Genomic DNA, 13,591 nt, shown 5'->3' on the forward strand with positions numbered 1-13,591 from the left:
ATTCATAGTTACTCCTGTATGTGTAACCGCTGCGGCACCTGTTGGTGCGGTACAAATAATCATATATAGATCAGAGATATATAACGGAGAACCCAGACGGAGCAGTGCTGAACCTTTCCTGTAACATCTGATCCGGCTGGTCGGATCTCTGGGAATCCTGCAATCTTGGGGGATCGTGTGCGAGTCTGCAGAGACGGCCAAGTATCGTCCTCTCCGATGGCTCCCACATAGATAGAGGCGGACATGCGGGACCTCTGCTCCACTCTCAGGGGACGGTCCCCAGTCACCGGATGGCAGGCGGTCACATTGCTCACTCCCACAATCGGGTATTTCCTTTCCTGAGGACTGGAAATCATTTCATGTTATGGGAAATCCCGACAGGACTAATATAGCCGACATTTCTGTGGGAATGTATATAAAAAGTGTCCCCCGAGGTGTGAATTATCCGTGCGCCAAACCTTGTCCACAAGATTCTCAGGTAATTGTGGCCGCTGTCTCTCCTGAGCATTGTGTAATGCAGGTTACGGCCGCATTGCAGCTGACTGCCAGGGGGACCATAGCGCTGGCACGAGGTGGCGAACAACTTATCTGTGTTTCCTCTGTAAATATTTTTATGCAAAAACATCAAAACAAAACTTATAAGCTATAAATAAAAAATGTGCAAAACTTCTACGACGGTATAGATAGATATAGAGATAACAAATGTGCAAAACGCACTCAAACATGTGTCTACATTTATAGGTGCCTGTGATGTGAGCATAGCCGAGAACAGCCTTATTACCCAGGCCAACTGCCCCATGGGGGTAATAGAGTCAGCGATCAGCAAACCCTCGCTCATCGCTCACTACGTAGAATAATCAGCCCAACATCTCATTGTGTAATAGGACGCAAAGTGCGACTGACGGCTGAATAATGCTGAGACCGCACAAACAGTGTAGCGATGCAGCCCTGGTCACCTGATGCAGCCCTGGTCACATGATGTAGCGATGCAGCCCTGGTCACATGATGTAGCGATGCAGCCCTAGTCACATGATGCAGCGATGCAGCCCTGGTCACCTGATGCAGCCCTGGTCACATGATGTAGCGATGCAGCCCTGGCCACATGATGCAGCCCTAGTCACATGATGCAGCGATGCAGCCCTGGTCACATGATGCAGCCCTGGTCACATGATATAGCGATGCAGCCCTGGTCACATGATCATGTCACTGTGTAATTGGCTTTGTAAAAGGTAACAATCTAGGAGATTGACACTTGTTTACATGGCGGCTCAGTCTGTCTAATACCCCCTATTATTATTATGTAATTTTAAAGCCCCCTTGATTCCAGAGCTAGTTCTTATTTTTTTACCTGATGTCAGAGAACCCCTTGAAGGACATTGATGATGCTACCAGTAGAACACCCATAGAGCCGGCCCATTCCCGCGCTCGGCTCATGCACCACCACAGATTGTAACATAACATAATTTACCTTATAAGACTGCTCCTGAAGCATCACAAAGCAGTGACAGTCTATAGAGATGCCACACACAGCCCTTTCCAACATAAAAATGATTTCCTTTTTCATTTCTTAAATGCGTTTTTTGTACACCCAATGTAATTCCAAGAACATAAATCTATAAACAACATGTATAGGAAAAACCTACAAGAATGATGAGAAACACAGCAAATCCTCCACTCACAACGAGTCCTCTTCCAGCACTCAGGAGTGGAAGAAACCCCTGTGGAGGAAACCTCTAGGGAACCATAGATAAGGAGTGTCCTTCCCTTGGGCCTAGGGGTTGCTGCCTGTAAGTCATCATCTTCATAATGAAATAGTGCAAAGCTACCAGATATACAACGGCAATATCAGACAATAACAGATACAATAATACATCATTAAACGGGCACTGGCAAAATAAATGCGCATAGAAAAATGATTAAAAAGAGTGTTCCATCTAGCGTCCTTCCCCACTATCACATATGGAGACAGAAACATTTTTTCTTTTTCTCATCTGCTTCTGTTTTCTTGTTGTATTTTTTTAAAAAATTTCATTGTTTTGGGGGCAGCCATCTTTCCTGAGCTGTTTTTAACAGCATTTAGTGACATGCTTTACAACATGCCTCATGGACATAGACAAAACAAACATCTCCAGACCCCATTCTTTATATTAGGGGATTCTTTTGCCATTAAAGGGGTTGTTCCCCCCAAAAAAGAAAAATAAATTCTTTCTAATTAACTGGTGCCAGAAAGTGTCAGAGATTTGTCATTTACTTCTGCAGGAAGTGGTGTATTCTCTCCAGTCTGACACAGTGCTCTCTGCTGCCACCTCTGTCCATGTCAGGAACTGCTTAGAACAGCAGCAAATCCCCATAGAAAACCTCTCCAGCTCTGGACAGTTCCTGACCAGGGACCTAAACATCCACCATACTACTGTAGCCCTGGATCCAAATACCCTCGGCCCCTGCACAGACCCCACTGGTATCATGTCCGGACCGCACCCCCTCTAGCTACATGCCTGGAAGCAGGTTTAAAGGGGCTATCCAGAGTTACACATACATGGCCGCTAACTTCCAGAGACAGCACCGCCCTTGTCTCCAGGTTGGGTGCAGGTTTTCTAATGCAGTTCCATTGAAGAGAATGGAGCTATATTGAAAACTGCAACTGACCTGGAGACAAGAGCGGTGCTGTCTCTGGAAGAAAGCGGACGTGTTTATCTATTACTGGACAACCTCTTCAATAATGATCATTGCTGCTTACATCAGTCATTGGAAAAGTGAAGGTAAACATATGAAGCTCTGACTTATCTCAGGGTCAGCAGGGTTATGGCCTCCTATCTCAGGGTCAGCAGGTTATGGCGTCCTATCTCAGGGTCAGCAGATTATGGCGTCCTATCTCATGGTCAGCAGGTGTATGGCGTCCTATCTCAGGGTCAGCAGGTGTATGGTGTCCTATCTCAGGGTCAGCAGGTGTATGGCGTCCTATCTCAGGGTCAGCAGGTGTATGGCGTCCTATCTCAGGGTCAGCAGGTGTATGGCGTCCTATCTCAGGGTCAGCAGGTTATGGTGTCCTATCTCAGGGTCACCAGGTGTATGGCGTCCTATCTCAGGGTCAGCAGGTGTATGGCGTCCTATCTCAGGGTCAGCAGGTGTATGGTGTCCTATCTCAGGGTCAGCAGGTTATGGCGTCCTATCTCAGGGTCAGCAGGTTATGGCGTCCTATCTCAGGGTCAGCAGGTGTATGGCGTCCTATCTCAGGGTCAGCAGGTGTATGGCGTCCTATCTCAGGGTCAGCAGGGTTATGGCCTCCTATCTCAGGGTCAGCAGGTGTATGGCGTCCTATCTCAGGGTCAGCAGGTGTATGATGTTCTATCTCAGGGTCAGCAGGGTTATGGTGTCCTATCTCAGGGTCAGCAGGTATACGGCGTCCTATCTCAGGGTCAGCAGGTTATGGCATCCTATCTCAGGGTCAGCAGGTGTATGGCCTCCTATCTCAGGGTCAGCAGGTGTATGACGTCCTATCTCAGGGTCAGCAGGGTTATGGCGTCCTATCTCAGGGTCAGCAGGGTTATGGCGTCCTATCTCAGGGTCAGCAGGGGTAGGGCGTCCTATCTCAGGGTCAGCAGGTTATGGCGTCCTATCTCAGGGTGAGCAGGTGTATGGCGTCCTATCTCAGGGTCAGCAGGTTATGGCGTCCTATCTCAGGGTGAGCAGGTGTATGGCGTCCTATCTCGGGGTCAGCAGGTGTATGGGGGGGTCCTATCTCAGGGTCAGCAGGTGTATGGCGTCCTATCTCAGGGTCAGCAGGTTATGGCGTCCTATCTCAGGGTCAGCAGGTTATGGCGTCCTATCTCAGGGTCAGCAGGTGTATGAGGTCCTATCTCAGGGTCAGCAGGTGTATGGCGTCCTATCTCAGGGTCAGTAGGGTTATGGCGTCCTATCTCAGGGTCAGCAGGTGTATGGCGTCCTATCTCAGGGTCAGCAGGTTATGGCGTCCTATCTCAGGGTCAGCAGGTTATGGCATCCTATCTCAGGGTCAGCAGGTGTATGGGGTCCTATCTCAGGGTCAGCAGGTGTATGGCCTCCTATCTCAGGGTCAGCAGGTGTATGGGGTCCTATCTCAGGGTCAGCAGGTTATGGCGTCCTATCTCAGGGTCAGCAGGTGTATGGTGTCCTATCTCAGGGTCAGCAGGTGTATGGCCTCCTATCTCAGGGTCAGCAGGTGTATGGCGTCCTATCTCAGTGTCAGCAGGTTATGGCGTCCTATCTCAGGGTCAGCAGGTGTATGGCGTCCTATCTCTGGGTCAGCAGGTGTATGGCGTCCTATCTCAGGGTCAGCAGGGTTATGGCGTCCTATCTCAGGGTCAGCAGGTATATGGCGTCCTATCTCAGGGTCAGCAGGTGTATGGCGTCCTATCTCAGGGTCAGCAGGTGTATGATGTCCTATCTCAGGGTCAGCAGGTGTATGATGTCCTATCTCAGGGTCAGCAGGTGTATGGCGTCCTATCTCAGGGTCAGCAGGGTTATGGCCTCCTATCTCAGGGTCAGCAGGTGTATGGGGTCCTATCTCAGGGTCAGCAGGTGTATGGCCTCCTATCTCAGGGTCAGCAGGTGTATGGCCTCCTATCTCAGGGTCAGCAGGGTTATGGCCTCCTATCTCAGGGTCAGCAGGGTTATGGCGTCCTATCTCAGGGTAGTCTAGTGACAGAGAAGCTGAGCAGGATGATGAATCACTTACATTGTTTTGTGCAGCTGATCCAGAGATTTCCTCCTAAATAACATGGACAATAGGTAGTCCTCTCCATTATGTGCATGATCTCAGTAGTCCTGGATATTCATGAGAAGCAGAAAACTCTGCCCACCAGCTGCTGATTGGCAGTTATCTATCCATGCTGTGGATAGGCAGTCACCCGTCAATCAGCAGCCAGAGGGCGGGGGGAGGGATGTGGCAAGAATCCTATTTTCCTGCATATTAGGAGAACGGCTGAACAGAATGATGTAAGTAATACACCCATCTTTTCAGCGTTTCTGTCACTAGTTTCTGCTGCCCTCATTTATGGCACCGTACACCTACTGACAGATTTCCTTTAAAGGGGTTTTCCATTACTTTTATATGGATAGCCTATGATAGGTAAGTCTTCAGGATAGGCCATCTGACTCTCATGTAGAGCCACGGCTTTGGCATATACACAATGAATTGGACTGTTTAGCACCATTCATTGTGTAATGGCCATGCCAGGTTACTGCAGCTCTGCTCCCTGTAAAGCAGTGGTGTCAAACTCAGGCCCTCCAGCTGTTACAGAACTATAACTCCCATCATGCCTGGACAGCCAGAGCAGTGAATGGCGCTATCTGCTTCCAGCCTTGTTCTATGTGCCGGAGCTGCTTCTCTGCCGGACGGTGCATCAGACTTTCAGGGGAGGGGGAGAGGGTTTAGGGGAGGGGTAAGAGGGTTCAGGGGAGGGGTAAGAGGGTTCAGGGGAGGGGTAAGAGGGTTCAGGGGAGGGGGTAGAGGGTTCAGGGGAGGGGGTAGAGGGTTCAGGGGAGGGGAAGAGGGTTCAGGGGAGGGGGAGGGGAAGAGGGTTCAGGGGAGGGGGAGAGGGTTCAGGGGAGGGGGTAGAGGGTTCAGGGGAGGGGGTAGAGGGTTCAGGGGAGGGGGAGGGGGAGAGGGTTCAGGGGAGGGGGTAGAGGGGGGCTTATTCTTGTCGACATTGAACACCAAGCTTTGAGAACGATCCTCTCCTTGGGCTCATAGATCTTTCCTCTCAGAGTGACAGGATATAGATGAGAAGCATTGCTGTCTTGTATACTCTTCTCATAGAGCAATATACACGATAACATGAAAGCTGCTGAACCATGTGCAAGTAAAGGGAGGTCAGAGGAAAAGAGGGGTCACTGAGGAGCTTGTCGCAGCACAGACAGGTGTCAGTAATGTGACTGCAGCGAGCAAGGAGCGGCGGAAGCCAGAAAGCAGCGAGCTGCACTCATCAACCTGACGGAAATATCCCAGATCTGGATTGGAGAGTCATGGGTTGCATCCTGATCAGCAGAGGATCCGAGATCTGTGTGTGCAAGGACAGAGTATTTACAGAACTGGACGCATGGGGGATCTGCAGCTGCAGAGATGGCGGATAGGGCAGCAGTATACAATGAGAGACGGAAAGGAGAGAACTGGCAACGACAAGGACAGGAACTGCAATTAACAGAGCGGTACTGACTCTCTGACAGCTCACTGCACACACAGGATGGGGATCAGATGGGAATGGATAGAAGGCGCTGATCATCACAGATCAGTGCAGAATGGCAGCGCCAGTCATAGAGTAATGCACACAGGCAGGTGATAGTCACAGATCAGTGCACACAGGGAGGTGATAGTCACAGATCAGTGCACCTATAGAGGTGATAGTCACAGATCAGTGCACCTATAGAGGTGATAGTCACAGATCAGTGCACCTATAGAGGTGATAGTCACAGATCAGTGCACCTATAGAGGTGATAGTCACAGATCAGTGCACCTATAGAGGTGATAGTCACAGATCAGTGCACCTATAGAGGTGATAGTCACAGATCAGTGCACACAGGCAGGTGATAGTCACAGATCAGTGCACACAGGGAGGTGATAGTCACAGATCAGTGCACCTATAGAGGTGATAGTCACAGATCAGTGCACACAGGGAGGTGATAGTCACAGATCAGTGCACCTATAGAGGTGATAGTCACAGATCAGTGCACCTATAGAGGTGATAGTCACAGATCAGTGCACCTATAGAGGTGATAGTCACAGATCAGTGCACCTATAGAGGTGATAGTCACAGATCAGTGCACCTATAGAGGTGATAGTCACAGATCAGTGCACCTATAGAGGTGATAGTCACAGATCAGTGCACACAGGCAGGTGATAGTCACAGATCAGTGCACACAGGGAGGTGATAGTCACAGATCAGTGCACCTATAGAGGTGATAGTCACAGATCAGTGCACACAGGGAGGTGATAGTCACAGATCAGTGCACCTATAGAGATGATAGTCACAGATCAGTGCACACAGGCAGGTGATAGTCACAGATCAGTGCACACAGGGAGGTGATAGTCACAGATCAGTGCACCTATAGAGATGATAGTCACAGATCAGTGCACACAGGCAGGTGATAGTCACAGATCAGTGCACCTATAGAGATGATAGTCACAGATCAGTGCACACAGGCAGGTGATAGTCACAGATCAGTGCACACAGGCAGGTGATAGTCACAGATCAGTGCACACATAGAACAAATCAGTGTTGCACACCTCTCGCTGATAGGTGCTCAGTGGGTTATGGTTCTTCAACCATGTATCCAACAAGTAGTAAAATCCACGGCACTCAATGTTATGCAGAAGTGAAAAAGTTTATTGTACAGTGAAGAAATTATTAGTGTATACTCCGACCAATAAGAGATATTATGCAATAGAGATCATAATAGTAAGGCAAGCTTTCGGCCCTTCCCGGGCCTTCTTCAGGCTAATGGATTTCGTATGCGATGTGCGGCTGAGGTCTGGTGGGCCACCAGACCTCAGCCGCACATCGCATACGAAATCCATTAGCCTGAAGAAGGCCCGGGAAGGGCCGAAAGCTTGCCTTACTATTATGATCTCTATTGCATAATATCTCTTATTGGTCGGAGTATACACTAATAATTTCTTCACTGTACAATAAACTTTTTCACTTCTGCATAACATTGAGTGCCGTGGATTTTACTACTTGTTAGATCAGTGCACACAGGCAGGTGATAGTCACAGATCAGTGCACACAGGGAGGTGATAGTCACAGATCAGTGCACATAGGCAGGTGATAGTCACAGATCAGTGCTGTATGTGCTGAGCTCTGCTACATCTGTATATCATCATATCCTATAGCAGCAGTGCTGTATGTGCTGAGCTCTGCTACATCTGTAGGGTATACCATCATATCCTATAGCAGTGGTGCTGTATGTGCTGGGCTCTGCTACATCTGTAGGGTATATCATCATATCCTATAGCAGTGGTGCTGTATGTGCTGGGCTCTGCTACATCTGTAGGGTATACCATCATATCCTATAGCAGTGGTGCTGTATGTGCTGAGCTCTGCTACATCTGTAGGGTATACCATCATATCCTATAGCAGTGGTGCTGTATGTGCTGGGCTCTGCTACATCTGTAGGGTATACCATCATATCCTATAGCAGTGGTGCTGTATGTGCTGGGCTCTGCTACATCTGTAGGGTATATCATCATATCCTATAGCAGTGGTGCTGTATGTGCTGGGCTCTGCTACATCTGTAGGGTATACCATCATATCCTATAGCAGTGGTGCTGTATGTGCTGAGCTCTGCTACATCTGTAGGGTATACCATCATATCCTATAGCAGTGGTGCTGTATGTGCTGGGCTCTGCTACATCTGTAGGGTATACCATCATAGAGCAGCAGTGATTATATAGAGCGCCTGCAGGCACCAATCACTCGGCGACTACATGGAAGCTTCAGAATATTCACAGTGTCGTTGCCCCCAGCGAGGGTCGTTGCCCCCAGCGAGGGTCGTTGCCCCCAGCGAGCGTCGTTGCCCCCAGCGAGGGTCGTTGCCCCCAGCGAGCGTCTTTGCCCCCAGCGAGGGTCGGTGCAGGGAGCGACGGATCATCAGATCAGCGCACAGTTCGGGCACATTACCATAGATCAGCGCAGATGAGGAGCGCCATCCATCACTGTCACATGCCAGTAGTGGCGGATAAGATTGTCAGCATAGAGGGGCAGCGGTGAGAGGGCCGTGCTGATGGGCAGGGGGAGATGGCAGCCGCCCGCACACTCATGTCTGTGTCACACAACACTGCACACAGGTTTCCAGCGGCCAAATGTCCGAGCAGCCAGAAGCAGAAGCCTTGGCCGTGTCGGTGGTATTGGAGCTGGCGCTCAGGTCCTGGTGCGGACCGTGTGCCCGAGATCCATTATAATTCTAGCAATAAACAGGCGACAATGGGCTGCTTTTCTGCTCCATAAACTTTATGGCAGGTAGCGTCTTATTGCAGCAGCCACTAAAAGGAATCTGGTGCCAGCTGAGCGGTGGGCATGAGGAGCATCTGGTGCCAGCTGAGCGGTGGGCATGAGGAGCATCTGGTGCCAGCTGAGCGGTGGGCATGAGGAGCATCTGGTGCCAGCTGAGCGGTGGGCATGAGGAGCATCTGGTGCCAGCTGAGCGGTGGGCATGAGGAGCACCTGGTGCCATCACCTCTACCACACCTGTTGCTATAGCTGCCCGGTGCCATGGAGAGGTAGAAGGCGGGGGAGGGGGGGGGGGGCGCCTTCCATTCTTTCCACCTTTGTGCCAGGAGGATGGTTGTGTCTCTCCAGAGGCAGCAGAATGACGGAGGAGGGACAGGAAGGGCCGTCCCTGGGGGCCGCTAGTTACTTCCACACATGCACCGGCAGCAGAAAGGATACGAGAGAGAAGGAGCCGAACAATGAAGGGAAGGAAGAGAAAGGCAAGGAAGATGAAGAGAGAAGAAGAAAAAGGACAAAATAGAAAGACAAAACAAGGCCGAGCCATGGAGCAGGGGATCCTGGGGATCCGGCTGTATACAGAATATGGACCAGTAATCCTGGGGATCCGGCTGTATACAGAATATGGACCAGTAATCCTGGGGATCCGGCTGTATACAGAATATGGACCAGTAATCCTGGGGATCCGGCTGTATACAGAATATGGACCAGGGATCCGGCTGTATACAGAATATGGACCAGTAATCCCAGGGATCCGGCTGTATACAGAATATGGACCAGTAATCCCAGGGATCCGGCTGTATACAGAATATGGACCAGTAATCCCGGGGATCCGGCTGTATACAGAATATGGACCAGTAATCCCGGGGATCCGGCTGTATACAGAATATGGACCAGGGATCCGGCTGTATACAGAATATGGACCAGTAATCCCAGGGATCCGGCTGTATACAGAATATGGACCAGTAATCCCGGGGATCCGGCTGTATACAGAATATGGACCAGTAATCCCGGGGATCCGGCTGTATACAGAATATGGACCAGTAATCCCGGGGATCCGGCTGTATACAGAATATGGACCAGAAATCCCGGGGATCTGGCTGTATACAGAATATGAACCAGGGATCCGGCTGTATACAGAATATGGACCAGTAATCCCAGGGATCCGGCTGTATACAGAATATGGACCAGTAATCCCGGGGATCCGGCTGTATACAGAATATGGACCAGGGATCCGGCTGTATACAGAATATGGACCAGGGATCCGGCTGTATACAGAATATGGACCAGTAATCCTGGGGATCCGGCTGTATACAGAATATGGACCAGTAATCCTGGGGATCCGGCTGTATACAGAATATGGACCAGGGATCCGGCTGTATACAGAATATGGACCAGGGATCCGGCTGTATACAGAATATGGACCAGTAATCCTGGGGATCCGGCTGTATACAGAATATGGACCAGTAATCCTGGGGATCCGGCTGTATACAGAATATGGACCAGGGATCCGGCTGTATACAGAATATGGACCAGTAATCCCAGGGATCCGGCTGTATACAGAATATGGACCAGTAATCCCAGAGATCCGGCTGTATACAGAATATGGACCAGTAATCCCAGGGATCCGGCTGTATACAGAATATGGACTAGTAATCCCGGGGATCCGGCTGTATACAGAATATGGACCAGGGATCCGGCTGTATACAGAATATGGACCAGTAATCCTGGGGATCCGGCTGTATACAGAATATGGACCAGTAATCCTGGGGATCCGGCTGTATACAGAATATGGACCAGGGATCCGGCTGTATACAGAATATGGACCAGGGATCCGGCTGTATACAGAATATGGACCAGAAATTCTGGGGATCCGGCTGTATACAGAATATGGACCAGTAATCCGGTCCATATATATATATATAAGGGTTCCGCCTTCCGCTATTCCATGCACATTCCGTACACTCGCACATCTCATTATATATATATATATATATATATATATATATATATATATATATATATATATATGCAAAAAAGGGGGGCCGTGGAGCCTCAGTTACAAAACACGACAATGGGCTTCCTTCTCTGGAGAGAGGGATATCTGGCTATTCCCGTGTTTTGAGACTCGTAACTGAGGCTCCACCGACCCCTTTTTTTCATATTCAAATTTTGTATGGGACAATAAATGGAGACTCGTAAATGAGAACTCTATTGGAATTTTTTGCTGTTCTCCCTGAGTTCAGTGATATGTTGTGTTTTGTTGGTCTATATATATATATATATAAAGGGTTCCGCCTTCCGCTATTCCATGCACATTCCGTACACTCACATCTCATTATAATATATATATATATATATATATATATATATATATATATATATATATAATATACTGTATATGGGTTCCATCTCCCATTATTCCATGCACATTCCCTGCACTCACACATCACACTATTATATATATATATATAAAGGGTTCCGCCTTCCTCTATTCCATGCACATTCCGTACACTCACACATCTCATTATATATATATATATATATATATATATATATATAAGGGTTCCGCCTTCCGCTATTCCATGCACATTCCGTACACTCACACTTTTCATTATTTCTATTAAGAAAGTAAATATTCCCGGATACATTTGTTGCGACTTTCATATGTAAGAAGGGATGGAAGGCGACTCTCTCTCTCTCTCTCTCTCTCTCTCTCTCTATTTCTCTCTCTATCTCCATCTCTCTATCTCCATCTCTCTCTATCTCTCTCTATCTCTCTCTATCTCCATCTCTCTCTCTCTCTCTCTCTATCTCTATCTCTCTCTCCCTCTTTTTCTTCCTTTTTTCGCGTTTCAGAACTCTGCTAGCGAGAGCGACACGGGGAAAAATGTATGTTTTTTTTTTTCCTTGGCTATTTTCATTCCCTATCATATTAAAGGTTTCCATGGTGACATTAGCGGCAGCGATTTGATGCCTTTAGGCTTTAAACTTTTATCAAAATAGCTAAAAAAACAGCTGCATTTTTATTCCAGTGTCTTTTCCTCTCAGTTGCCTCCTTTTTAGTACGGTACGAAGCGTTGCGTCCCAGTAGTGAGCGCGCTCCTCGTAAGCCACAGATATTATACTGCAGGTTCTGTAATCTGTCACAGGTGCAGCAGAGCTGAGTGTGCTATGTGGCACTGTGATATTATGGGATGATATTAGACCCATCTCCTGGGGGCCCGTCCATACAGAACCGATCTGATGCAGATTTCTTATCACAATGATTTCTCTTTCATTAGTTATGGATAAGGCTCGGGCTAGCCGGCTATTAGGCCACCACAGGGGTCACATGACCCAAACCCACTGCAGTGGTCACGCTAAGGGGACTAAATGGGGGTAATTGGGACCATTGAGCCGCCACAACTGTAACCCAGCAAGAAATCCCCAAATTACCACATAGCTCCAGTGTTATCCTATCTGATATCTGCACCCATATCTGCACCCATATCTGCAACCATATCTGCAACATATCTGCAACATATCTGTGTGAATTGTCCTCTACGGATCTTGATGTGGTGGAGGGCAGCAGCTCATAGTCTCTGATACCATATCAGGATCCTGTGGAGCCTCACCTCTTACCTTCTTACCTCTCACCTCTTACCTTCTTACCTCTCACCTCTTACCTTCTTACCTCTTACCTCTCACCTCTTACCTTCTTACCTCTTACCTCTCACCTCTTACCTTCTTACCTCTTACCTCTCCCCTCTTACACTCTCACCCTCTCCCCTCTTACCTTCTTACCTCTCACCTCTTACCTTCTTACCTCTCACCTCTTACCTTCTTACCTCTCACCTCTTACCTTCTTACCTCTCACCTCTTACCTTCTTACCTTCTTACCTCTTACCTCTCACCTCTTACCTTCTTACCTCTCACCTCTTACACTCTCACCCTCTCCCCTCTTACCTTCTTACCTCTCACCTCTTACACTCTCACCCTCTCCCCTCTTACCTTCTTACCTCTCACCTCTTACCTTCTTACCTCTCACCTCTTACCTTCTCACCTCTCACCTTCTTACCTCTCACCTTCTTACCTCTCACCTCTTACCTTCTTACCTCTCACCTCTTACACTCTCACCCTCTCCCCTCTTACCTCTCATTATCTCCCCTCTTATCTTCTCACCCTCTCACCTTTTACCTCTCACCTCCTATTCTCTTACCCTTTACATTCCTATTCTCTTACCCCTTACCCTCTTACCCTTTACCCTCCTATTCTCTTACCTCCTACCCTCTTACCCTTTACCCTGCTATTCTCTTACCCCTTACCCTCCTATTCTCTTACCTCCTACCCTCTTACCCTTTTACCCTCCTATTCTCTTACCCTCTACCCTCCTATTCTCTTACCTCCTACCCTCTTACCCTTTACCCTCCTATTCTCTTACCTCCTACCCTCTTACCCTTTACCCTCCTATTCTCTTACCTCCTACCCTCTTACCCTTTACCCTGCTATTCTCTTACCCCTTACCCTCCTATTCTCTTACCTCCTACCCTCTTACCCTTTTACCCTCCTATTCTCTTACCCTCTCACCCTCTCACCTCAGGCAGTTTCTCTCTCTCTATATATATAAT

At 48.6% G+C, this 13,591-nt stretch overlaps 1 protein-coding gene across 1 annotated transcript in view; it reads left to right on the top strand.

Moving 5' to 3' along the window:
* Positions 1-13,591, top strand: part of LOC138800123 (BMP/retinoic acid-inducible neural-specific protein 2-like) — a 119,832-nt gene that overhangs the window by 21,754 nt on the left and 84,487 nt on the right. The gene's annotated exons all lie outside the window — the stretch shown is intronic.

Source organism: Dendropsophus ebraccatus, chromosome 8 (genome assembly GCF_027789765.1).
Source record: "Dendropsophus ebraccatus isolate aDenEbr1 chromosome 8, aDenEbr1.pat, whole genome shotgun sequence".
Lineage (NCBI taxonomy): Eukaryota > Metazoa > Chordata > Amphibia > Anura > Hylidae > Dendropsophus > Dendropsophus ebraccatus.